General features: G+C 48.0%; 8 non-coding genes and 3 pseudogenes across 8 annotated transcripts; 7 read left to right on the forward strand and 4 right to left on the reverse strand.

Moving 5' to 3' along the window:
- Positions 1-513: 513 nt before the first annotated feature.
- Positions 514-677, forward strand: LOC135013931 (U1 spliceosomal RNA). The gene has a single exon (XR_010212518.1). It is a non-coding gene; the product is annotated as a U1 spliceosomal RNA (small nuclear RNA).
- Positions 678-829: 152 nt separating this feature from the next.
- Positions 830-971, forward strand: LOC135014159 (U1 spliceosomal RNA; annotated as a pseudogene).
- Positions 972-1663: 692 nt separating this feature from the next.
- Positions 1664-1827, forward strand: LOC135013928 (U1 spliceosomal RNA). The gene has a single exon (XR_010212515.1). It is a non-coding gene; the product is annotated as a U1 spliceosomal RNA (small nuclear RNA).
- Positions 1828-1979: 152 nt separating this feature from the next.
- On the forward strand, positions 1980-2131 carry LOC135014107 (U1 spliceosomal RNA; annotated as a pseudogene).
- A 685-nt stretch (positions 2132-2816) lies between these two features.
- LOC135013951 (U1 spliceosomal RNA) lies at positions 2817-2980 on the forward strand. The gene has a single exon (XR_010212538.1). It is a non-coding gene; the product is annotated as a U1 spliceosomal RNA (small nuclear RNA).
- A 152-nt stretch (positions 2981-3132) lies between these two features.
- LOC135014064 (U1 spliceosomal RNA) lies at positions 3133-3274 on the forward strand (annotated as a pseudogene).
- A 676-nt stretch (positions 3275-3950) lies between these two features.
- On the forward strand, positions 3951-4114 carry LOC135013940 (U1 spliceosomal RNA). Its single transcript, XR_010212527.1, has one exon. It is a non-coding gene; the product is annotated as a U1 spliceosomal RNA (small nuclear RNA).
- A 13889-nt stretch (positions 4115-18003) lies between these two features.
- On the reverse strand, positions 18004-18166 carry LOC135014092 (U1 spliceosomal RNA). Its single transcript, XR_010212665.1, has one exon. It is a non-coding gene; the product is annotated as a U1 spliceosomal RNA (small nuclear RNA).
- Positions 18167-18318: 152 nt separating this feature from the next.
- LOC135014050 (U1 spliceosomal RNA) lies at positions 18319-18482 on the reverse strand. Its single transcript, XR_010212629.1, has one exon. It is a non-coding gene; the product is annotated as a U1 spliceosomal RNA (small nuclear RNA).
- Positions 18483-19158: 676 nt separating this feature from the next.
- On the reverse strand, positions 19159-19321 carry LOC135014149 (U1 spliceosomal RNA). Its single transcript, XR_010212709.1, has one exon. It is a non-coding gene; the product is annotated as a U1 spliceosomal RNA (small nuclear RNA).
- A 152-nt stretch (positions 19322-19473) lies between these two features.
- LOC135013968 (U1 spliceosomal RNA) lies at positions 19474-19637 on the reverse strand. Its single transcript, XR_010212554.1, has one exon. It is a non-coding gene; the product is annotated as a U1 spliceosomal RNA (small nuclear RNA).
- Between the last annotated feature and the right edge of the window lie 151 nt (positions 19638-19788).

Below are 19788 nucleotides of genomic sequence, written 5' to 3' on the forward strand. Positions count from 1 at the left end.
AGGTCCCACACCCTTTTACTTGCCGTACAGAGCAGCTCTGGAGCTGTTACAGAGCCCAGCTACTGCAAGAAATCAGCTTGAATGATTCAGGGGCTGAGGCATAGCCAACATGAGCCCCACACCGAAGGAGGGTGGAGATGTTTAATGCGAACTAGGGGTCATCCAAGCGCCGCAAAAGGCCGCCATGCCCTGCACGCCCCTTTTCTCTTTTCACATGCAGATGAGGGTTGAAGCCAACTTTGACCCACTGCTTGGATGACATCACCATATGCAAATCCATCTGCTGCAGGCCTTCCCCCAGGAATGCTTGCACTAGTTGTTGCATTTGGTTTGTTGTTTGGGGGTGCTTCAGTATTAGGCAGCCTTCTGCCCTCCCATGTTCATCTGAAAATATGTGTTCTCCCTGCAGTTGTTGTCCCCAGATGAGAGTTCCCTTGTGCTGCCTCAGTTGAATCTCCTTTACTTGACAGAGATGTGCCTGAGCAGCGGCCCTCCCCAGCCCTATCCCAAATCATACTTATTTTGCATAGGCAATACCATGGTCATGAAGATTGTTTTCCCAGGGTGAGGTTCATTCATTGCATTCTGGGTATGCTGACCCCTGTGATTTCCCCAAATGTGGGAAACTCGACTGCATTATTTGTGGTAGTGGGGGACTGTGTTTGTGCTTTCCTCTGGTCAGCTCTGGTAAAAGTCAGATTTCTTTGTCTCGGATCTTCCTCTAGCCTTGTTCTTCTTTCGAGAGTTCCCTTGTGCTGCCTCAGTTGGATCTCCTTCACTTGACAGGGGGGTACCCGAGCAGCGACCCTCCCCAGCTCTAGCCCAAATCCTACTTACCTGCGAGGTGAGATACTATGATCATGAAGGTGCTTCTCCCAGGGCAAGGCTCACCCATTGCACTCTGGGTGTGCTGCTCCTGCGATTTCCCCAAATGTGGGAAACTTGACTGCATAATTTGTGTTTCCCCTGGTCGGCTCTCGTATAATTTAGATCTCTTTGTCTCAGGTCTCTCTCCAGCCTAGTTTGCTGTCTGTTTCCACTTCTCTTTTCTTGAGCTGCTCCCTTCTATGCCATTGGGCACTATCCTGACTTCTCCCGTCTGCTTACTTTGTGCCTTCCAATGCACAATGCAAACTACAGGTAGTGCTGCAGGGCCCACACCCTTTTACTTGCCGTACAGAGCAGCTCTAGAGCTGTTACAGTGCCCAGCTGCTGCAAGAAATCAGCTTGTATGCTTCAGAGCCTGGGGTATAGCCAACATGAGCCCCACACCGAAGGAGGGTGGAGGTGTTTAATGCGAACTAGGGGTCATCCAAGCGCCGCAAAAGGCCGCCATGCCCTGCACGCCCCTTTTCTCTTTTCATATGCAGACGAGGGTTGAAGCCAACTTTGACCCACTGCTTGGATGACATCACCATATGCAAATCCATCTGCTGCAGGCCTTCCCCCAGGAATGCTTGCACTAGTTGTTGCATTTGGTTTGTTGTTTGGGGGTGCTTCAGTATTAGGCAGCCTTCTGCCCTCCCATGTTCATCTGAAAATATGTGTTCTCCCTGCAGTTGTTGTCCCCAGATGAGAGTTCCCTTGTGCTGCCTCAGTTGAATCTCCTTTACTTGACAGAGATGTGCCTGAGCAGCGGCCCTCCCCAGCCCTATCCCAAATCATACTTATTTTGCATAGGAGATACCATGGTCATGAAGATTGTTCTCCCAGGGTGAGGTTCATTCATTGCATTCTGGGTATGCTGACCCCTGTGATTTCCCCAAATGTGGGAAACTCGACTGCATTATTTGTGGTAGTGGGGGACTGTGTTTGTGCTTTCCTCTGGTCAGCTCTGGTAAAAGTCAGATTTCTTTGTCTCAGATCTTCCTCTAGCCTTGTTCTTCTTTCGAGAGTTCCCTTGTGCTGCCTCAGTTGGATCTACTTCACTTGACAGGGATGTGCCCGAGCAGCGACCCTCCCCAGCTCTAGCCCAACTCCTACTTACCTGCCAGGTGAGATACTATGATCATGAAGGTGCTTCTCCCAGGGCAAGGCTCACCCATTGCACTCTGGGTGTGCTGCCCCTGCGATTTCCCCAAATGTGGGAAACTTGACTGCAGAATTTGTGTTTCCCATGGTCGGCTCTCGTATAATTCAGATTTCTTTGTCTCGGGTCTCTCTACAGCCTAGTTTGCTGTCTGTTTCCACTTCTTTTTTCTTGAGCCCCTCCCTTTTATACCCTTGTGCACTATCCTGACTTCTCCTCCTCTCTGCTTACTTTGTGCCTACCAATGCACAATGCAAACTACAGGTAGTGCTGCAGGGCCCACACCCTTTTACTTGCCTTACAGAGCAGCTCTGGAGCTGTTACAGTGCCAAGCTGCTGCAAGAAATCAGCTTGAATGCTTCAGGGGCTGGGGCATGGCCAACATGAGACCAACACCGAAGGAGGGTGGGGGTGTTTAATGCAAACTAAGGGTCATCCAAGCGCCGCTAAAGGCCGCCATGCCCTGCACGCCCCTTTTCTCTTTTCATATGCAGACGAGGGTTGAAGCCAACTTTGACCCACTGCTTGGATGACATCACCATATGCAAATCCATCTGCGGCAGGCCTTCCCCCAGGAATGCTTGCACTAGTTGTTGCATTTGGTTTGTTGTTTGGGGGTGCTTCAGTATTAGGCAGCCTTCTGCCCTCCCATGTTCATCTGAAAATATGTGTTCTCCCTGCAGTTGTTGTCCCCAGATGAGAGTTCCCTTGTGCTGCCTCAGTTGAATCTCCTTTACTTGACAGAGATGTGCCTGAGCAGCGGCCCTCCCCAGCCCTATCCCAAATCATACTTATTTTGCATAGGAGATACCATGGTCATGAAGATTATTCTCCCAGGGTGAGGTTCATTCATTGCATTCTGGGTATGCTGACCCCTGTGATTTCCCCAAATGTGGGTAACTCGACTGCATTATTTGTGGTAGTGGGGGACTGTGTTTGTGTTTTCCTCTGGTCAGCTCTGGTAAAAGTCAGATTTCTTTGTTTCAGATCTTCCTCTAGCCTTGTTCTTCTTTCGAGAGTTCTCTTGTGCTGCCTCAGTTGGATCTCCTTCACTTGACAGGGGGGTGCCCGAGCAGCGACCCTCCCCAGCTCAAGCCCAACTCCTACTTACCTGCCAGGTGAGATACTATGATCATGAAGGTGCTTCTCCCAGGGCAAGGCTCACCCATTGCACTCTGGGTGTGCTGCCCCTGCGATTTCCCCAAATGTGGGAAACTTGACTGCATAATTTGTGTTTCCCCTGGTCGGCTCTCATATAATTCAGATCTCTTTGTCTCAGGTCTCTCTCCAGCCTAGTTTGCTGTCTGTTTCCACTTCTTTTTTCTTGAGCCCCTCCCTTTTATACCCTTGTGTACTATCCTGACTTCTCCTCCTGTCTGCTTACTTTGTGCCTTCCAATGCACAATGCAAACTACACACCCTTTTACTTGCCTTACAGAGCAGCTCTGGAGCTGTTACAGTGCCAAGCTGCTGTAAGAAATCAGCTTGAATGCTTCAGGGGCTGGGGCATTGTCAACATGAGCCCCACACCGTAGGAGGGTGAAGGGGTTTAATGCGAACTAAGGGTCATCCAAGCGCCGCAAAAGGCCGCCATGCCCTGCATACCCCTTTTCTCTTTTCATATGCAGATGAGGGTTCCAGCCAACTTTGGCCCACTGCTTGGATGACATCACCGTATGCAAATCCGTCTTCTGCAGAACTTCCCCCAGGAATGCTTGTACTAGTTGTTGCATTTGGTTTGTTGTTTGGGGGTGCTTCAGTATTAGGCAGCCTTCTGCCCTCCCATGTTCATCTGAAAATATGTGTTCTCCCTGCAGTTGTTGTCCCCAGATGAGAGTTCCCTTGTGCTGCCTCAGTTGAATCTCCTATACTTGACAGAGATGTGCCTGAGCAGCGGCCCTCCCCAGCCCTATCCCAAATCATACTTATTTTGCATAGGCGATACCATGGTCATGAAGATTGTTCTCCCAGGGTGAGGTTCATTCATTGCATTCTGTGTATGCTGACCCCTGTGATTTCCCCAAATGTGGGAAACTCGACTGCATTATTTGTGGTAGTGGGGGACTGTGTTTGTGCTTTCCTCTGGTCAGCTCTGGTAAAAGTCAGATTTCTTTGTCTCAGATCTTCCTCTAGCCTTGTTCTTCTTTCGAGAGTTCCCTTGTGCTGCCTCAGTTGGATCTCCTTCACTTGACAGGGGGTGCCCGAGCAGCAATACTCCACAGCTCTGGCCCAACTCCTACTTACCTGCCAGGTGAGATACTATGATCTTCACTGTTAGGGCAATCAGGATGTGGAATTCCCTGCCAGGGAAGGTGGTAATGGCGGACTCTGTAATTGGATTTAAAAAAGGAATGGATACATTTCTGAATGAAAAAGCTATCCAAGGTTATAATACTTAAAATATCAACATGGTTAATCCGGGGGTAACATGAGTTGTAGTAGCTAACTTGTCATAAAACATTATTCAGCAAGTATGTAGAATCATCACAACTTAAAACAGGTTGAACACGATGGGCAATTTGCCTCTATTCAACCTCAAAAACTATGTTACTATATGTTACTATATTACTATGTTACTGTAGTATACAGAACACCACAATGCAATGAGCAGTGATAGTGAGCACTGATGAGGATACTAGAACTGACACTGAGCAGCAAGATGCAGCACTGGACTATTAGTAATGTACTGTAGTATGCTGAGCACAACAATGCAGCACAAGACAATGAGCAGTGATACTGAGCACTGATGAGGATACTACTGAGAACTGACACTGAGCAGGAGAGACACACTACTAGTATTACTGAGCAGCAATAAGTATCCACTGATACTGAGCACTGATATTGAGATTTCCACTGAGAGAACATAGCCACGTCCTCTCCGCTCTCTCTTCAATGCACGAGTAAAAATGGCGGCAACGCGCAGCTCTTTATATGGAATCCGAATCTCGCGAGAATCCGACAGCGGGATGATGACATTTTCCCTTGTTCAGGTTTTCCAAGTCAGGCGGGAACAACCGAGCCTGCCTCGGACCAGTGTAAACCACGTGGAGTTCATGGGGAATTCGGTTCTCGGAGAACCGAACCCGCTCCTCTCTACCTTATACCCATCAATTTTTTTTATTTTCAATCTAAGCCCCTGCAGTTTTCTGTAAGCATCTGCTTTGCTATGATGATCAACAAGTCACAAGGGCAAACACTCAGGGCTTGAGGCGTAGATCTTAGGACCAGCTGCTACAAGCATGGCAGAGGTGTCACTATCACTGGTGACACCCAGAGAGGTGGCGAGGGAGATTGTAATGCAGTGCGCGCAGATAAGCAGCGCAATGGTAAAAAGGAGGCATGGTTTCATAGGTAGGGGCGTGGCCTGGTGGCCTGAATCTACATTTTGTTGCTCCGGGTGTCTCGGGGGTTGGGGGCTGCACCGGGGACTAGTGTGTGAGCGGTGCTGGCTCCTGCACAGTGACAGGGCATGGCCACTAGAGATGTGCACCGGAAATTTTTCGGGTTTTGTGTTTTGGTTTTGGGTTCGGTTCCGCGGCCGTGTTTTGGGTTCGAACGCGTTTTGGCTAAACCTCACCGAATTTTTTTTGTCGGATTCGGGTGTGTTTTGGATTCGGGTGTTTTTTTCAAAAAACCCTAAAAAACAGCTTAAATCATAGAATTTGGGAGTCATTTTGATCCCAAAGTATTATTAACCTCAATAACCATAATTTCCACTCATTTTCAGTCTATTCTTAATACCTCACACCTCACAATATTATTTTTAGTCCTAAAATTTGCACCGAGGTCGCTGGATGACTAAGCTCAGCGACCCAAGTGGCCGACACAAACACCTGGCCCATCTAGGAGTGGCACTGCAGTGTCACGCAGGATGGCCCTTCCAAAAAACACTCCCCAAACAGCACATGACGCAAAGAAAAAAAGAGGCGCAATGAGGTAGCTGTGTGACTAAGCTCAGCGACCCAAGTGGCCGACACAAACACCTGGCCCATCTAGGAGTGGCACTGCAGTGTCACGCAGGATGGCCCTTCCAAAAACACTCCCCAAACAGCACATGATGCAAAGAAAAAAAGAGGCGCAATGAGGTAGCTGTGTGACTAAGCTCAGCGACCCAAGTGGCCGACACAAACACCTGGCCCATCTAGGAGTGGCACTGCAGTGTCACGCAGGATGGCCCTTCCAAAAACACTCCCCAAACAGCACATGATGCAAAGAAAAAAAGAGGCGCAATGAGGTAGCTGTGTGACTAAGCTCAGCGACCCAAGTGGCCGACACAAACACCTGGCCCATCTAGGAGTGGCACTGCAGTGTCACGCAGGATGGCCCTTCCAAAAAACACTCCCCAAACAGCACATGACGCAAAGAAAAATGAAAGAAAAAAGAGGTGCAAGATGGAATTGTCCTTGGGCCCTCCCACCCACCCTTATGTTGTATAAACAGGACATGCACACTTTAACCAACCCATCATTTCAGTGACAGGGTCTGCCACACGACTGTGACTGAAATGACGGGTTGGTTTGGACCCCCACCAAAAAAGAAGCAATTAATCTCTCCTTGCACAAACTGGCTCTACAGAGGCAAGATGTCCACCTCATCATCATCCTCCGATTCATCACCGTGTACATCCCCCTCCTCACAGATTATCAATTCGTCCCCACTGGAATCCACCATGTCAGCTCCCTGTGTACTTTGTGGAGGCAATTGCTGCTGGTCAATGTCTCCATGGAGCAATTGATTATAATTCATTTTAATGAACATCATCTTCTCCACATTTTCTGGAAGTAACCTCGTACGCCGATTGCTGACAAGGTGAGCGGCGGCACTAAACACTCTTTCGGAGTACACACTTGTGGGAGGGCAACTTAGGTAGAATAAAGCCAGTTTGTGCAAGGGCCGCAAATTGCCTCTTTTTCCTGCCAGTATACGTACGGACTGTCTGACGTGCCTACTTGGATGCGGTCACTCATATAATCCTCCACCATTCTTTCAATGGTGAGAGAATCATATGCAGTGACAGTAGACGACATGTCCGTAATCGTTGGCAGGTCCTTCAGTCCGGACCAGATGTCAGCATCAGCAGTCGCTCCAGACTGCCCTGCATCACCGCCAGCGGGTGGGCTCGGAATTCTGAGCCTTTTCCTCGCACCCCCAATTGTGGGAGAATGTGAAGGAGGAGCTGTTGACCGATCAAGTTCCACTTGACTTGATAATTTTCTCACCAGCAGGTCTTTGAACCCCTGCAGACTTGTGTCTGCCGGAAAGAGAGATACAACGTAGGTTTTAAATCTAGGATCGAGCACGGTGGCCAAAATGTAGTGCTCTGATTTCAACAGATTGACCACCCGTGAATCCTGGTTAAGCGAATGAAGGGCTCCATCCACAAGTCCCACATGCCTAGCGGAATCGCTCTGTCTTAGCTCCTCCTTCAATGTCTCCAGCTTCTTCTGCAAAAGCCTGATGACGGGAATGACCTGACTCAGGCTGGCAGTGTCTGAACTGACTTCACGTGTGGCAAGTTCAAAAGGTTGCAGAACCTTGCACAACGTTGAAATCATTCTCCACTGCGCTTGAGACAGGTGCATTCCACCTCCTATATCGTGGTCAGATGTATAGGCTTGAATGGCCTTTTGCTGCTCCTCCATCCTCTGAAGCATATAGAGGGTTGAATTCCACCTCGTTACCACTTCTTGCTTCAGATGATGGCAGGGCAGGTTCAGGCGTTTTTGGTGTTGCTCCAGTCTTCTGTACGTGGTGCCTGTACGCCGAAAGTGTCCCGCAATTCTTCTGGCCACCGACAGCATCTCTTGCACGCCCCTGTCGTTTTTTAAATAATTCTGCACCACCAAATTCAAGGTATGTGCAAAACATGGGACGTGCTGGAATTTGCCCAGATATAATGCACGCACAATATTGCTGGCGTTGTCCGATGCCACAAATCCACAGGAGAGTCCAATTGGGGTAAGCCATTCTGCGATGATCTTCCTCAGTTGCCGTAAGAGGTTTTCAGCTGTGTGCGTATTCTGGAAAGCGGTGATACAAAGCGTAGCCTGCCTAGGAAAGAGTTGGCGTTTGCGAGATGCTGCTACTGGTGCCGCCGCTGCTGTTCTTGCGGCGGGAGTCAATACATCTACCCAGTGGGCCGTCACAGTCATATAGTCCTGAGTCTGCCCTGCCCCACTTGTCCACATGTCCGTGGTTAAGTGGACATTGGGTACAACTGCATTTTTTAGGACACTGGTGAGTCTTTTTCTGAGGTCTGTGTACATTTTCGGTATTGCCTGCCTAGAGAAATGGAACCTAGATGGTATTTGGTACCGGGGACACAGTACCTCAATCAAGTCTATAGTTGGCTCTGAAGTAATGATGGATACCGGAACCACGTTTCTCACCGCCCAGGATGCCAAGGCCTCAGTTATCTGGGATGACCATCGACTCCCAGCAGCAACAACAGCAGCGCCAGCAGCAGTAGGCGTTACACTCAAGGATGCATCGGAGGAATCCCAGGCAGGAGAGAACTCGTCAGAATTGCCAGTGACATGGCCTGCAGGACTATTGGCATTCCTGGGGAAGGAGGAAATTGACACTGAGGGAGTTGGTGGGGTGGTTTGCGTGAGCTTGGTTACAAGAGGAAGGGATTTACTGGTCAGTGGACTGCTTCCGCTGTCGCCCAAAGTTTTTGAACTTGTCACTGACTTATGATGAATGCGCTGCAGGTGACGTATAAGGGAGGATGTTCCGAGGTGGTTAACGTCCTTACCCCTACTTATTACAGCTTGACAAAGGCAACACACGGCTTGACACCTGTTGTTCGCATTTCTGTTGAAATACTTCCACACCGAAGAGCTGATTTTTTTGGTATTTTCACCAGGCATGTCAATGGCCATATTCCTCCCACGGACAACAGGTGTCTCCCCGGGTGCCTGACTTAAACAAACCACCTCACCATCAGAATCCTCCTTGTCAATTTCCTCCCCAGCGCCAGCAACACCCATATCCTCCTCATCCTGGTGTACTTCAACACTGACATCTTCAATCTGACTATCAGGAACTGGACTGTGGGTGCTCCTTCCAGCACTTGCAGGGGGTGTGCAAATGGTGGAAGGTGCATGCTCTTCACGTCCAGTGTTGGGAAGGTCAGGCATCGCAACCGACACAATTGGACTCTCCTTGTGGATTTGTGATTTTGAAGAACGCACAGTTCTTTGCTGTGCTTTTGCCAGCTTAAGTCTTTTCATTTTTCTAGCGAGAGGCTGAGTGCTTCCATCCTCATGTGAAGCTGAACCACTAGCCATGAACATAGGCCAGGGCCTCAGCCGTTCCTTGCCACTCCTTGTGGTAAATGGCATATTGGCCAGTTTACGCTTCTCCTCCGACGATTTTTATTTAGATTTTTGAGTCCTTTTTTTACTGATCTTTTGTGTTTTGGATTTTACATGCTCTGTACTATGACATTGGGCATCGGCATTGGCAGACGACGTTGATGGAATTTCATCTTCTCGGCCATGACTAGTGGCAGCAGCTTCAGCACGAGGTGGAAGTGGATCTTGATCTTTCCCTATTTTTGGAACCTCAACATTTTTGTTCTCCATATTTTAATAGGCACAACTAAAAGGCACCTCAGGTAAACAATGGAGATGGATGGATACTAGTATACTTATGGATGACGAGTGACTGACGACACAGAGGTAGCTACAGCCGTGGACTACCGTACTGCGTCTGCTAGTATAGAGATGATAATTAATGATATAAAAAAAATATATATATAACTACTGTAGGTATATATAATATAATGACGGACCTGGTGGACACTGTCAGCAGACTGCTAAACTACTAGTATGAAGAAGATAGAAAAAAAACCCCACCACAGGTAGGTATACAATTATGGACGAGCACTGACGACACAGAGATAGCCACAGCCGTGGCCTACCATACTGCGTCTGCTAGTATAGAGATGATAATTAATGATATAAAAAAAATATATATAACTACTGTAGGTATATATAATATAATGACGGACCTGGTGGACACTGTCAGCAGACTGCTAAACTACTAGTATGAAGAAGATAGAAAAAAAACTCCACCACAGGTAGGTATACAATTATGGACGAGTGACGACACAGAGGTAGGTACAGCCGTGGACTACCGTACTGCGTCTGCTAGTATAGATAATATACTAAATATATTACTACTGTAGGTATATAATATAATGACGGACCTGGTGGACACTGTCAGCAGACTCCTAAACTACTAGTATGAAGAAGATAGAAAAAAAAACCCCACCACAGGTTGGTATACAATTATGGACGAGTGACGACACAGAGGTAGGTACAGCCGTGGACTACCATACTGCGTCTGCTAGTATAGATAATATACTAAATATATTACTACTGTAGGTACAGATGTAGCCACCTTTATCTTGAGTGGCCGCGGCGGTTGGCCCGTTCGACCATACGCAGCGCACTGTGGCGTAGCGAGGCGCGCATAGCCACAGAGAGGCTATCTAATCGCACGGAGACAGACATTTGACGTTTGGCGTTACCTTTACGTGTAATACCTGCGATCAGCCACCAGATGTCGCTTTTTACAATCACCACTGCGCATGCGTGTGGTCTCCCGTAAAATACAATACTGACATACATAATAAGGACTACTTTACTAAGGCGTCTCATTACGCTGCATACAGCAAATACTGTACTCATTACGCTGCATTATTTAATACAGTACTGTACAGTATATACAGTACGACACCGACGCAAATACAGTAGTACAGCATACAGTATATGATCCATCTACAATACTTTATGAATACTGTATGTGAGCGTCCGAGTCCCGCAGACAAAACACAGTACTGTAAAACCAGTAGTGTACACTGTCGCAAATGGATGTGTGTTACAAGTTCACTATTGCCTCTCAAGATTAGGAATTTTCTACAGTATGTTATCGTCTTAATCCCGTAGCCATTACAGCATAATCAAAACCAACGGATTTATACATTTGTCTGCGGCGAAGTGGTGAAGTGTTTCGCTTCCTATACTCAGAGTCCAGGGTTCGATTCCTTAAGTACTAATGCATGTTACTGTAGTTTTTTTCACACTTTATTATTTTTTTTATTCACCCCCACCTCGTGGCAGGCAGCAGTTGGGTATGGAATGAGAAATGGCATAAGCTGTGCAGGCTACGGGGCGGTGCTGAAGGAGCGTCACAATCCCCTAGCCAAAATACACAGATACTGTAAGCGTATACTGTAAGATACTGTAAGCGTGAGATACTGTATTGAGCTAGGGGATTGTGACGCTCCTTCAGCATTGCCCCCTGAACTGTGAAATGTACAGTATGCCATATTGTATCTCACTACATATCCGAGCGCTGCCACGTGCTGGGAGTTCACGGTCGGCGGCCATGTTGTCAGGTTGCTAAGCGATCCAGCTCGGTATACCGTAATGTGCATAGACCTCGCTTATCCCAATGTAATTGAGCTAGGGGATTGTGACGCTCCTTCAGCATCGCCCCGTAGCCTGCACAGCTTATGCCATTTCTCATTCCATACCCAACTGCTGCCTGCCACGAGGTGGGGGTTCAGGAGGTGGGGGTTCATGGGTAGTGGTCGTTTTGACAGTGTGCTATGCGATTGAGTCCGGTGTACCGTAATACTGTATGCAATCCTACAGTAGCTTATCCCTCCCCTGTGTATTTTGGCTAGGGGATTGTGACGCTCCTTCAGCATTGCCCCCTGAACTGTGAAATGTATGCCATATTGTATCTCACTACATATCCGAGCGCTGCCACGTGCTGGGAGTTCACGGTCGGCGGCCATTTTGTCAGGTTGCTAAGCGATCCAGCTCGGTATACCGTAATGTGCATAGACCTCGCTTATCCCAATGTAATTGAGCTAGGGGATTGTGACGCTCCTTCAGCATTGCCCCCTGAACTGTGAAATGTATGCCATATTGTATCTCACTACATATCCGAGCGCTGCCACGTGCTGGGGGTTCACGGTCGGTGGCCATTTTTAGTGTGCATAGAACTCGCTTATCCACATAGGCCCCTGTGTTTTTAACTACTATATTGAGATGCACATTTCTAGGCCTACAGTATTTAATATACAGTAAGCAGCATTGTTGTTAGGCAATAATTGAAGAATTTACATACAGTACTGACATGTACTGTATGTAATGCTTGTACATCATGTCAGTCGACCCTTATGCTGTACACTACTGTAAGTCTCACAGGGCCCATGCACTTCCAAGGAGGGTTATTTACTGTACTGTATCTGTTTCATACAGGAAACTAATTGCAGTCCATAACACTAATATTAAGCCCACTCCATTATCCACTCCTCCCCTGTGTATTAAACACCCCCTACCACCCTGGAAGTCATGTACCAGGGCCCCTTCATTCAGCACAATGCCCCCTTCTACAGTTTAGTGTTCTCCTTCCTGCCCCATCTGTGCAGTAAAGGAATAATTAGCAGAAATTATTTCTCCAGGTCCTACTGTACATACTGAGCGAAAGATAGAACCCCCCTATCCCCCGCGGAGCATCAAAGCTGCCGCTGATAGCTCCCCCCACCCCTTCCGCTGGTGAGTGGGTAGGGTCCCCAGTGCATTGCTGTGTCCAGGGGCCCACACTGCTGTTAAGATGGCTCTAGTAATTGAGCTAGGGGATTGTGACGCTCCTTCAGCATTGCCCCTGGACTGTACCATACTGTATCTCACTCCATATCCAAGCGCTGCCATGTGCTGGGAGTTCACGGTCGGTGGCCATTTTGTCAGGTTGCTAAGCGATCCAGCTCGGTATAACGTAATGTGCATAGACCTCGCTTATCCCGGTGTACTATGTGCAGTAGTACTGAATGATTGCTATCACTTGTGGTGAAACACCTATCTTATCAAATACAGTAACTACTGTACAGTATAGTTGTTCGCACAGGTGATGGTAATCATACTGTATATTTAAACTGAAGTCCGTAACAGAGCATTCTGTCCCTCCTGCAGAGGTTCTTGTTGGGAGGCACAGGGAAAAAAGGCAAATACTGTACAGTACTGTATTTGCACTTTACTGTTGTGCACTTTATTTGAAAATGTACAGTTGTTTGCTATTTTTAGCATGCTGTGCTTTACATGTTTTCTTATTGTGGTTTTTATATTTTTAGACAAAAGACAAAGAATGCAGACTACCAGATTTTACGGGAGTGCCAAAACCCACCCATCAGTGGCACAGAAACTTGCTGCAGTAGTCCCACAAAAGAAGAAGAAAACTGCCAAGGCGGCTCAGAAAGAAAATGTGGTGAAACCACAAAAAAATGCCAAGGCAAAGAATAATACGTTGGAGCTGATATGTGGTGTGGCAAATGATGTAATTGTTCCATCTCCTGCAGATCACAGTGTTCAGCCAATGAATCTGGAAATACCGGTGCTAGAGGACGTGACAAACACGCTGCATCAGGAAGCTTCTTTTTTGGACCATGTAGCCACCCCTGGACAAGAAGACATGACACATTCACCACGAAGAAGGTTGCATTTCACAGATGTGAACACCAAAGTGCAGGACTGCCAGTGTACCTGTCCTGTTTTACTAAAGGAGCTACTCAGTAAGGTGACCAATATGGAGTCAGAAGTTGGTGGACAGGTCAATCAGCTGCAGACCGATATGGCTGGCCTTAAAGAAGGCATAAAGGAACAGATGGTAGAAGCCATGAAGAAAGTCATTGAACAAACGAGGGAAGAATGGCAAGTTGGAGTTTGCCGCACCATCATTGCAACACACCACCAAGCGGTTCAAGTCAGCGGCCTGGACGACCGAGGCCTGGAGGACCGCAGAGGAGGCCTGGAGGACCGCAGAGGAGGCCTGGAGGACCGCAGCGGACTGGACGAAGTCAGCGGCATGGACGACCACAGAGGCCCTAGGCTACGGAGCAAGTAATAGTCCAGATTGTACAGACTATGGGGCAATGCTGAAGGAGCGTCACAATCCCCTAGCTAAAATACACAGTATGCATATTATGGTACACCGGACTCGATGACATACTGTAGCACACTGGCAAAATGGCCGCCGCCCCTGAACCCTTGTGCAGGTTATGGGGCAATGCTGAAGGAGCGTCACAATCCCCCCGCCCCATTGCTGTTGGTTTATGCCTTAGAGGACTCGGACGCTCGCATTTGTAAAGCACGGTGTTTTCCTCCGCCTCCTGCTAGCCTGTTGCCCTTCCCCCATGGGAGCCTGCACAGATCATGCAGTAGACAGGGAGGGAATGCAGGTCATGTGCAATACACAAACGCCCACTGTAGTACTATTTTGCTCACTTACAGTACCGTACTGTACTGTAGGTTGCATTTAGCGTAAAGAATCGCTCCTGCAGATGTACTTTGATTTATGTGAAACCTGTGTGCATCCTTCCATTGGATGTACTGTATTGGAGATAATTTTTTTTTTTTTAAAGTGAATGTCACGGGAACACATTAAAAATAAGGTTGGCACTTCCTTCCCATTGGTGTTGGTTTACAGTATGCCGTAGTGTACTCGGACGCTCATGTACAGTAATTGCATTTCAAAGGCACAGTATTTTCCATCGTCTCCCCCCTACCCCCATCGCCCTTCCCCCCTGGGGGCCTGCACAGGGAGGAAATTCAGGTCCTGTGCAATACACAAACGCTGAAGATCTACTGTACAGTACTGTTTTGCTCAGTTGGTAGCGTCAGAATACACTCATTTCATTCCCGCTGTTTAGGTGCATTTAGCGTAAAGAATCGCTCCTGCAGATGTACTTTGATTTATGTGAAACCTGTGTGCATCCTTCCATTGACTGTCTTACAATGTAAATAAAATAATACAGTGCATTATTACAGAAAAAAAAAAAAAAAAGAAAGAAAGCACATCAGGTCTCGAACCCTGGACTCCCAGCGAGGGAGGTGGGAGCCTTCACCCCTAGCCCACGACGCCTCATGAGAGATTTCCAATTTCATGTGTGAAAGTACTGCAAACAGCGCCCGGCCCCCGCCCCATTGCTGTTGGTTTATGCCTTAGAGGACTCGGACGCTCGCATTTGTAAAGCACGGTGTTTTCCTCCGCCTCCTGCTAGCCTGTTGCCCTTCCCCCATGGGAGCCTGCACAGATCATGCAGTAGACAGGGAGGGAATGCAGGTCATGTGCAATACACAAACGCCCACTGTAGTACTATTTTGCTCACTTACAGTACCGTACTGTACTGTAGGTTGCATTTAGCGTAAAGAATCGCTCCTGCAGATGTACTTTGATTTATGTGAAACCTGTGTGCATCCTTCCATTGGATGTACTGTATTGGAGATAATTTTTTTTTTTTTAAAGTGAATGTCACGGGAACACATTAAAAATAAGGTTGGCACTTCCTTCCCATTGGTGTTGGTTTACAGTATGCCGTAGTGTACTCGGACGCTCATGTACAGTAATTGCATTTCAAAGGCACAGTATTTTCCATCGTCTCCCCCCTACCCCCATCGCCCTTCCCCCCTGGGGGCCTGCACAGGGAGGAAATTCAGGTCCTGTGCAATACACAAACGCTGAAGATCTACTGTACAGTACTGTTTTGCTCAGTTGGTAGCGTCAGAATACACTCATTTCATTCCCGCTGTTTAGGTGCATTTAGCGTAAAGAATCGCTCCTGCAGATGTACTTTGATTTATGTGAAACCTGTGTGCATCCTTCCATTGACTGTCTTACAATGTAAATAAAATAATACAGTGCATTATTACAGAAAAAAAAAAAAAAAAGAAAGAAAGCACATCAGGTCTCGAACCCTGGACTCCCAGCGAGGGAGGTGGGAGCCTTCACCCCTAGCCCACGACGCCTCATGAGAGATTTCCAATTTCATGTGTGAAAGTACTGCAAACAGCGCCCGGCCCCCGCCCCATTGCTGTTGGTTTATGCCTTAGAGGACTCGGACGCTCGCATTTGCTAGTCCTCCATTCCCATTATGCATTAGCGAACTCAGACGCTCATATATTTTAAAAGCACGGTGTTTATACATTGTACTGTACATTCTTCCTTTTACACAATTACTGTAGTTGCGTCTCCATACACATACTGTACAGTACTCCATACTTTTTTCCACCGCCTCCCGTTACGCCTACAGTATTGCCAGAGCTGTAGATCAATCCGCCGCTATACTGTACGATCGAAAGTACTGGATTAGTGGAGCATTAGCGACACAGTGGTGGAGATGTGTAATGCATGATGAGTATCTAGATCGTCTCAACGCGCCTGCCTGTGATGAAACTCAGCTATCGCATTAGCGTGGCTAGACGCCCGTCTCGGCGGAGAAACAGTCAAGATAAAGGTGGCTACATCTGTATATAATATAATTACGGACCTGGTGGACACTGTCAGCAGACTCCTAAACTACTAGTATGAAGAAGATAGAAAAAAAACCCCACCACAGTTAGGTATACAATTATGGACGAGTGACGACACAGAGGTAGGTACAGCCGTGGACTACCATACTGCGTCTGCTAGTATAGATAATATACTAAATATATTACTACTGTAGGTATATAATATAATGACGGACCTGGTGGACACTGTCAGCAGACTCCTAAACTACTAGTATGAAGAAGATAGTAATCAGTGTCCACACCAGTGCGCACACGGTCCACCCCCTACGGCCACGCTCCCCTTCATCAGCGGCCTCGTGATCCGGAAGGGCGGTGTGTGTGTGACTGACCTTAGGAAGAAACCGGAGCCTCCGCTGCAGTGACCCAGCAACCAGGGCACGGGAGTATACAGCGCCGCTGGGAGTGATGAAGCTGCAGTAAAGATGTCTATTAGACCTAGCCTGCTGCAGCCCTTGTAGATTCTCATAAAACAAGTTCTTCTTTTCTTGTCAAAATTAATAACTAAGAATAGGCTGCCTGAGGCAGGCCCCTGTTAAGTGGCCTGCTACTGAAGGCACCAACTACAAACTGAGCTCCCTGTTCATGGAAGCGGGGTTATAGAGGAGGATGCGCTGAGCATCTTGGGAACAGTCAAAAGCTTTGAGCCGGTTGGTGCCTCAGATCAAGATCCTACTCTACACCCCAATGTGAATCCTTGTGGAGTCCAGTGTACCCCACAGAAGAAATTAATGTGTCACACCCATTGGCAGCAACCTTAGAATAGCTGCTGACGGGCACAATTGAGAAAGGAAGGGGGGGGGGACATTTGAATCCAGCACATAGATGCAATTCAAATATGTAATTTGTACCTTCCTATTTTAAAATATAATGGATGAACCTCACCCTGTGAGAACAATCTTCATGATCAAGAGATCTCATATGCAAAATAAGTATGAGTTGGGATAGGGCTGGGGAGGGTGGCTGCTCGGGCAGCCCCTGCCCCGTCAAGTTAAGGAGATTAAACTGAGGAAGCACAAGGGAACTCTCGTCTGAGGACAACAACTGCAGGGAGACCACATCTTTTCAGATGAACATGGGAGGGCGGAAGGCTGCCTAATACTGAAGCACCATCAAATATCAAACCATATGCAACAACTAGTACAAGCATTCCTGGGGGAAGGTCTGCAGCAGACGGATTTGCATACGGTGATGTCATCCAAGCAGTGGGCCAAAGTTGGCTGGAACCCTCATCTGCATATGAAAAGAGAAAAGGGGCATGCAGGGCATGGCGGCCTTTTGCGGTGCTTGGATGACCCCTAGTTCGCATTAAACAACCCCACCCTCCTTTGGTGTGGGGCTCATGTTGGCTATGCCCCAGCCCCTGAAGCATTCAAGCTGATTTCTTGCAGCAGCTGGGCACTGTAACAGCTCCAGAGCTGCTCTGTAAGGCAACTAAAAGGGTGTGGGCCCTGCAGCACTACCTGTAGTTCGCATTGTGCGTTGGAAGGCACAAAGTAAGCAGACGGGAGAAGTCAGGATAGTGCGCAAGGGCATAGAAGGGAGCGGCTCCAGAAAAGAGAAGTGGAAACAGACAGCAAACTAGGCTGGAGAGAGACCTGAGACAAAGAGATCTGAATTATACGAGAGCCGACCAGGGGAAACACAAATTATGCAATCAAGTTTCCCACATTTGGGGAAATCGCAGGAGCAGCACACCCAGAGTGCAATGGGTGAGCCTTGCCCTGGGAGAAGCACCTTCATGATCATAGTATCTCACCTGGCAGGTAAGTAGGATTTGGGCTAGAGCTGGGGAGGGTCGCTGCACGGGTACCCCCCTGTCAAGTGAAGGAGATCCAACTGAGGCAGCACAAGGGAACTCTCGAAAGAAGAACAAGGCTAGAGGAAGATCCGAGACAAAGAAATCTGACTTTTACCAGAGCTGACCAGAGGAAAACACAAACACAGTCCCCCACTACCACAAAAAATGCAGGCGAGTTTCCTACATTTGGGGAAATCACAGGGGTCAGCATACCCAGAATGCAATGAATGAACCTCACCCTGGGTGAACAATCTTCATGACCATGGTGTCTACTATGCAAAATAAGTATGATCTGGGATAGGGCTGGGGAGGGCCGCTGCTCAGGCACATCTCTGTCAAGTAAAGGAGATTCAACTGAGGCAGCACAAGGGAACTCTCATCTGGGGACAACAACTGCAGGGAGAACACATATTTTCAGATGAACATGGGAGGGCAGAAGGCTGCCTAATACTGAAGCACCCCCAAACAACAAACCAAATGCAACAACTAGTGCAAGCATTCCTGGGGGAAGGCCTGCAGCAGATGGATTTGCATATGGTGATGTCATCCAAGCAGTGGGTCAAAGTTGGCTTCAACCCTCATCTGCATATGAAAAGAGAAAAGGGGCGTGCAGGGCATGGCGGCCTTTTGCGGTACTTGGATGACCCCTAGTTCGCATTAAACACCCCCACCCTCCTTTGGGGTGGGGCTCATGTTGGCCATGCCCCATCCCCTGAAGCATTCAAGCTGATTTCTTGCAGCAGCTGGGCACTGTAACAGCTCCAGAGCTGCTCAGTAAGGCAAGTAAAATATTGTGTGGGCCCTGCAGCACTACCTGTAGTTTGCATTGTGCATTGGAAGGCACAAAGTAAGCAGACGGGAGGAGAAGTCAGGATAGTGCACAAGGGTATAGAAGGGAGGGGCTCAAGATAAAAGAAGTGGAAACAGACAGCAAACTAGGCTGGAGAAAGACCTGAGACAAAGAGATCTGAATTATACGAGAGCCGACCAGAGGAAACACAAATTATGCAGTCAAGTGTCCCACATTTGGGGAAATCGTAGGAGCAGCACACCCAGAGTGCAATGGGTGAGCCTTGCCCTGGGAGAAGCACCTTCCTGATCTTAGTATCTCACCTGGCAGGTAAGTAGGAGTTGGGCTAGAGCTGGGGAGGGTCGCTGCTCGGGCACCCCCCTGTCAAGTGAAGGAGATCCAACTGAGGCAGCACAAAGAAACTCTCGAAAGAAGAACAAGGCTAGAGGAAGATCTGAGACAAAGAAATCTGACTTTTACCAGAGCTGACCAGAGGAAAGCACAAACACAGTCCCCCACTACCACAAATAATGCAGTCGAGTTTCCCACATTTGGGGAAATCACAGGGGTCAGCATACCCAGAATGCAATGAATGAACCTCAGACTTGGAGAACAATCTTCATGACCATGGTATCTCCTATGCAAAATAAGTATGATTTGGGATAGGGCTGGGGAGGGCCGCTGCTCAGGCACATCTCTGTCAAGTAAAGGAGATTCAACTGAGGCAGCACAAGGGAACTCTCATCTGGGGACAACAACTGCAGGGAGAACACATATTTTCAGATGAACATGGGAGGGCAGAAGG

This window comes from Pseudophryne corroboree, unplaced genomic scaffold, assembly GCF_028390025.1.
Source record: "Pseudophryne corroboree isolate aPseCor3 unplaced genomic scaffold, aPseCor3.hap2 scaffold_279, whole genome shotgun sequence".
Classification (NCBI taxonomy): Eukaryota; Metazoa; Chordata; class Amphibia; order Anura; family Myobatrachidae; genus Pseudophryne; species Pseudophryne corroboree.